At 28.2% G+C, this 7357-nt stretch overlaps 1 long non-coding RNA gene across 1 annotated transcript; it reads right to left on the bottom strand.

Annotated features, from left to right (window-relative positions):
• Positions 1 to 4716: 4716 nt before the first annotated feature.
• Positions 4717 to 5797, bottom strand: LOC150038753 (uncharacterized). The gene is made up of 3 exons (XR_016531985.1): positions 5547 to 5797; positions 5064 to 5125; positions 4717 to 4939 (listed from the first exon to the last, which is right to left on the bottom strand). It is a non-coding gene; the product is annotated as an uncharacterized LOC150038753 (long non-coding RNA).
• Positions 5798 to 7357: the final 1560 nt, after the last annotated feature.

Raw genomic sequence — 7357 nt, 5'->3', positions numbered from 1 at the left:
TGGGATTTTTGTTTATATAAGTCCAAGCTCTGTCGGCAAAGTAAACAGCAAAGGCCCCTCTACTATACAAAAATACAAATCTATCTTATCTCAAATTCTTGATATTTGTTCCTTTGGCCCATATTTTCTTCTTTTTTGCCCTCAAACTATAATTGCAATTTAATCCCCTTTTTCTTCCTATAATTTATAGCTTTTTCATTATATGTACATTAAAACATCAATCTCTTCTTAATTAGTTTTGTGTGTCAAATAAAAGAATAAACATACATTAAAAAATTAACCCATACAGCTATTCAAATATAAGATAGCATAATTTCAAAAAATAATAAATGAAAAAATATTAAATTAATAAATCAACATCTTATAAATTTTAAATAAGTTAAAATACTCGTTATTTGTATTACATTTATATTAGTGACATTTTTTTGTTTTTTGTTTTTTTTAAATTTCATCATCTTTTTTACAATATAATGGCAAAATATTAATTACTCACTCTCATATCAATATCTAATCTATGTGAAAATATGAAAGAAATAATATGAAAATTTAATATTAAATGGAGCAAGCTTTACATACACATACTTATTTACAAAATTCAACCGGGGTACTTCCAAGATTAATCGACAAAGAAATAGCCATTTAGAAATTTTGGACTATTCAACTCAATCAAAATTCTATAAGTTGATAAGATAATGGTAAAACTATTTCTAAATATTATGTTTTAAAAAGCAATATACCATGTTAGGTATAATAGAATATATTTAACATTTTTAAAAATCTCCAACAACATGTTATCTAGAAGCTAATGGTTTTTTTCAAAAAAATATACAAATGGAAAGTGTGATCAGTAAATGCATCAGAATATCTCAACTAACTTGACACATTTGTAACACCCACATCATATCCTACGTCCAAAGAAATGCATTCATACAAAAAAAAAAAAAAAGAGTTCAGTACAAATCTGTAGGTTAAATTATAAAGTTTGATATTTAGAAGAATAATTTTATTTAGATGAGTTTTTTTTTTTTTTTTTTTGAATTAGATACTAAACGATAAAAGGATTAGTAGGTGATACATCTAAATATTTCAACTAGATTGACACATCAGTAACATCCTCATCATACCCCAAACCTAAAAAACTACAAGGGAGAATAACAAAAGACCTCAATTTCAAAACTGGATACAGACAAAGGAGAGACTAGAGAAGAGTCTTCCTATCAAGTGAAATAGTAGATGCATCATAATTACAAAAATGAGAAGATTTGGTATACCACAAAACAACCATATAGATGATATTTTCCCTAAGATAAGAGAGACTTTTCGATATTTTGAAAAATAAACTTGACATTTTTTTCATCGTGTTAGCTTAACATAAAAGATCAGTCCATACAAAGAGTTTACATTTTTTTGGTAAACAAAAAGTTCAAAGATAGCCAACATTCATAATTGTTCCAGGGCGAAAAACATCCGTGAATTTAAGTGAATTGATTAGGAATGAAATAATTAAGTAAACATAGTTATAAAAAATCACTAATAAATAATTTTAAATTGAGTTTTTAATTTATCTATAAAACTTTAGATATTAAATGGACACATAAATTAACTTCCTTTTATCCCTTTAATATATTGTTATCAACCCATATAAAACATGATATCTAGCTAGATGTATCTAGTAATATTATTCCAAGGCTAAAATAAATTAAGTTAAAATTAAACTTCTTATCATGATACAACACATACACACAAACTTTTCTAAACATGATTCAAACTAAGAAGGGTTTAAAAAATCAAGAGGAATTCATGGAGGAAAAGAATCTTGATTAGTTTAATAATAATAATAATAAAAACAATGAATGATGATGTCTCCTATTCATAATGCAAGAATAGCTTTATATCCCTTAGCTTCAAACAACAATTTGGTTCCTCTTTTTTCAGTTTTTTTTTTTTCTTGCACTTTTGAGTGTGGAGTTTGTACGGCCATTGCCTTTAATTTGGCATTCACTTCAATGATGGTTAGGGCATGTGGGTTTGTATCAATGATCCACATCACTTTAATTAAAATTAGAGACCTTCACAATTTAAAGAAAGGTATAGTGTACTTTTTAAGTACATATATTATATATATGTGTATCTTGTAATTAATGTGATCTTAGTGCAAATGTGAAGGATGCATATATTAATTTAGAACCCCTTATTCATGGTGGGACAATAACAAAATATAGAGGTAGTTGTTAGCTTAATCTTTCAATCCTTTTTTTTCCCTCTCAAATGACAAGTGTGAAAGATGATGATCATCACTTTATCAGTTGAGTTGTCATTTGGAGACTTGTCAAATAGATCATAGTTAATAGTTAAAATATATTCAATCCCAATTTCTTTGAGAAAGGATATACTTTATTATGTATGTGGGAAACATACAAAGAAAGGAGCCACATATAAAAGTAATCCAATTTAGAGCAATATAATGTTAGGATTGGTTGTGTAATTAGAGAAAAGCTAGACCAAAGAGTAGCCAAGGACTTTTGATGTCGTACAAGTACACACGTCAAATTATAATATAGTTTAAACGGTCTTGATTGAGTATCGTCTTCAAAAAAATCAGTTTGATTTTTTTTTTTTTATTATCTATTTTAGAGATTATTTCTAATTTTATTTAGGGGATTGATTTTGATGCAAGGTGAAACTAAACCTGAAAGAAGTAAATAAAATCATTAAGTATGGAAATCTTCAACAAAGAGACGTCCTAGGGTATAATATAGATTTCATCAATGGATCTACTAAATTCAATTGCTTACTTAACACAACACCTAGATCTAGAAGTTTGTTATCAAAATTGTTTCCTTTTGAGGTCTATCTTTTTATTTTACCTAATTACTGATTCCTAAATCTTTTTTAAACTAGTCCATTATGCAAACCTTGAGTCCATTCATCAATAATCTCTATTGTTCTTTTATTATACTAGTATAATCAAATGCTAGTTAGCATGCATCATCTAACCTAAATCTTCTTGTTATAGAAAAATTATAAATCATAAAATTATTCAAGTGTTGAATAGTCATGCTAAAAAAAATTGATGTCAATTGAAATCAAGATCCACAAAAGAATTTGTACATAATCCATGACAACATCTAACCTTATAACAATGAGAAAATCAGTCTTAATATGGCTTTTATAAACAAAACCATCATTAGGTTACATAATTATAACATGAAATTTAAACTAGAAAGGGAAAGAAAGTATTATCTGGTGAACTTACTTTGTATCTAAAGTTGAGTCAATCCTCAGTTACTCTCCAATTGTCTCTAGCTTCAAACACTATGAATTCTACTCAAGCCTCTATCTCTCTCATCATCCAAAGACCCATAAGACTTGATATCCTAATTGAATGAGACTCACAAATATATAGGTGTTGAAATTGATACCCTAATTTAATGAGACTTACAAATATATAGGTGGTGAAATTTACCGCAACCTCATGGTGCTGCTGAAAAGAAAAATAGTCAAGCGTAAAAAATAATATGTAACGTCCCAACATTAGAGTACAGCACCGCAATGCTACCTTACTTCATGGTCTCAACCTAAAGAATGGAGGATAGCATTGAGGTGCTACTTTTACATCCTTTTAAGCTCTTTTTGGCCTATTTTCATGCTTTAGGACCATTTTGTCCTTCTCAAGGCTATATTCTTCAAAATTGTTCTAATTCTGTTCGAATGTTTGGTTCCTATAAAAATGCATCAAAGAACAATTTAACATACAAAAACCAATAAAAATCTAAGCCAAAGAAATCACTTTTCGAGTGATTTTAACCTCCCGAACCCAAATATCACTTTTGGAGTTGTTTTAAGAAATGCACTAGGTTGTTGATCCTTTCAATCCATAGATTCCAAGTGATTCACGCCATGATATTAAAACAAAGGAGATTCTTATGTGAACTTGTAGTGTTGAAGTATAGAGATCTTCATAGAATGATTACAGAAACTTCTCCAAAAATATGTAGTAGTAGAGCAATGAAGAAAAAGATGGTCCAAACTGATTAAGTACATATATGGAACACACCAATTTAGATGAACTCTATCAAATGTATTGATTCTTCTGTGAAGAATAGACCAAATGAAAAATGAAAATTCTGTACTTCAAATTCAATCCCATTTTCTTATTTAATATTAAGATTGGCTATTATTTTAACTTGTTAAATATCTTAGCACAATAAAAATAACGTGGAAGTCGAGAGTTGAACTTTTACTTCAAAAAATATATTTCCTTTCTTCTAGATTTCTTTTAAGGATAATTGTAATAGGTAGCAATTTTAAGGATAATAACCAAGAATATAGCAACATTTTTAAAAAAATTACAAATATAGCAAAGTCTATCGGTGATAAATTTCTATCGTTGGTCTATCAGTGATAGACCACTAACGATATGGTCTATCATTGATAGTTGCTATATTTGTCATATTTTTTAAATGTTGTTATATATGCTAATATTTTAAATATAATTACTATATTTGTAACTTTTTCTTCTTTTAATCTTGTGGTATTTAATTCGTTTCATTGGTTCACTGGTTATGACTAGAGATTCTCTCATTATTAGGTAGAATCCTTGTAACTTAATTATTGTCTCTTTTTGTTTGTAATATAGGATTTGAAACAAAAAAAAAAAAAAGGAACTAATAACAAATAATATAATAATGTGGTGGAAATCAATAAATGTAACTTATAATCTTATATTTTTATTTATAATGCAGTGAATTTGATCATAAGCTTACATGAACTTATTTGGTAATAAAAATATTATGATTTTTCATGGATTGAAGCGTGGTCGACCTCCGGGGGTTCCTCTTCTTGGCTCGTGACTTGGGTTAGCACTTGGTTCATTATAATCCATCAATATTCCTTCAATTCCTAAAACCTTTCTCATCACTTTTGCTTTTCCAATTCTCTGCCAAATTAAACATACAATCAATATTAAATTATTATTACTCCACCTTTTAAACATGAGATAAATACTTCATATTTATTATGTGAAAATATTTTTCAGAAAAATAAAATATATAGCTTTATACCTCACCACAAGGGTTTGGTTCTTCATTTAAACCCTCCTTTAAGCTCAGACCATGAACTCCTTCTGCAATCAAATCAAATATCATCATTATATCAAAAAGAAAAAAAAAAAAATATTGTCGTTAAAACGAACGTAGTTCAACTAGTGTATAGTATCTTCTAGTTCTCATGTTATATCAAATAATTTAAATCTTACTAAACATCATCTTTTGTTTGTTTTTTTGTCAAAGTGATTTTAGTTCAATAGTTATTGAGATGATATTATTCATTCTTAGAGGTTGAATGTTGGATCCCATATATCTTCATAGTTTAGTTGTACTAAAAAAAACTTTTCTTTAATCTTCTAATTAAAGGAGTTGGGAATGGTTTGGCTATAAATTTTCTGTAGGTACACTCGAATATCTCAACGAAATTGACATAGCGCGTTGAAGGTTAGCTATAAACTTTAAAGTTAGTGATAATGTGAAAATTAAAGAGAAAAATACCTGAATAAGAAGAAGAGAAGATGAAGATGAAGATGAAGATGATGAGAATAAAAGTCTTAAGTAGCATATTGGAAGCCATTGTTTGATATTAGAGGTTGATGAGAGAGTGCTAGGGTTGAAGGAAAACATGGGTTTTATAGAAAAGAATAGAATTAATTTAACGAGGACACAATGGGAGAGAGAGGCCAAAGTGAAGTTTTGTCATCATGAAAGTCTCCATTAAAGCTTCACTTCAATGTAATGATTTTCAAGATGCTGTACCTGTTATCCACTACCTGGGAAAAGTCAACAGCTTTTTAAGATGTCTTATTTATTTATTTATTTGTTGGTCTTTTTAAGATGTCATATTGTAAATGTGAACACACAAGTTTTAAATTAATTACCTCTTAGGTTGTTTTATATTAAATGGCTAGTTGGTCTGCTTTTGTATTCAGTTTTTCAGCTATTACTTGGTGAGAAACATTTCATTTTCAATACCACACTTGTGAAAACTATCATTTAATTGAGGTAATCTACTTTAATAAATAAAAAAAAGGACATATTGTTTTTTTTTTTTAAATGTCAAATTTTTAATTTCATCTTTGTGTTTGAACTTCTAAAGGATTCATTTTAGTCGTTAATTTTTTTTAATTAAGTTTTCTTATGGTTTGTTATCTAAGCTTTTAACAAACATGTTTTTTTGGTTCTCAGCTATGTTACTTTTCTATTTTAATTAAACCCACTTTAATTAATCTAATGTTTGTCTCTAATTTATTTGACTTTTGAATAATTATTTTTAGTTTAGTCATTGTTCGTCATTCACCGTATCTTGTTGAGGTCTCTCTCTTAATTCATTGTTTCTCTCTCTTATCTCTCTCAATCTCAACTTACCACCGGCCGTTTGTTAAGGATATTATAAACAAAATCCTTCATTGGTTAAGGAAGGAAGTGATAATGGGTATTTAAATATGAACAATTATCTCCATTAGTATGAGAGAACTTTTAGAGTGATTCCAAAAATAAAGCCTCGAGAGCTTATGCTCAAAGTAGACAACATCATATCATTGTGAAGATAGGTGAAGATTTTGTTGTCCTTATCACCATTCACACTTTCACCATCACATTTATCCGGTCATTTCTTCAAAACGTTTTTGCAACAACCACAATTCCCTACATCTCTTTCTATCTATGACCAAGTATCCCAACTCGAAAATATGTGGGTTGGGTTGAGCGTTGATTTTTCCTATATAAAGACCCCTAAGTCAACCTTAGCCAACATGTGTACACCTGCGTACAAGTACTCTCAAATTTGAAGTTATGTTGTTAATTCTTTTATTGAAATTAAAATTAAAGTTATAAATCAAAATATTTATTTTTTGAAAGTTCAATAGGACTAAAATAAGCCTTTTAAAAGTATATAGCCAACATGAAAATAGATTTTGGAAGTTTATGAACTAAAATAGATATCTTGAAAATTGAAGGACATGGATTAAAAAATTATAAATAAAAATTTAAACCAAAAATATATTATATAGAAAATATGCATTAAGAATTCAAACCTACACAAACAATGAGGGAGGGAGGTTAGTGTCTATTTTCGATGAGCTTGATAGGGTTAGTAAATTGAAAATTAGGAACACAATTATTGATATCAAAATTTTAAACCTCCCATCAATATGACAACAATCTAAAGAAAAAGATTAGATTTGGATTACTTTTTTTATCAAAGATTAAGAGATAAGGAGAACTAGTTCCTTAATTTCCAAGCTCGACACTCCACAAACAAGATGATCTAATTTATATGAATGTTCTTGGCATTCAACCCTGATTCA

The sequence above is a fragment of the Benincasa hispida genome, chromosome 1 (genome assembly GCF_027475165.1).
Source record: "Benincasa hispida cultivar pf3 chromosome 1, pf3_genome.v1.1, whole genome shotgun sequence".
NCBI classification, from domain to species: domain Eukaryota; kingdom Viridiplantae; phylum Streptophyta; class Magnoliopsida; order Cucurbitales; family Cucurbitaceae; genus Benincasa; species Benincasa hispida.
This window is presented reverse-complemented; position numbering and strand designations above follow the sequence as displayed.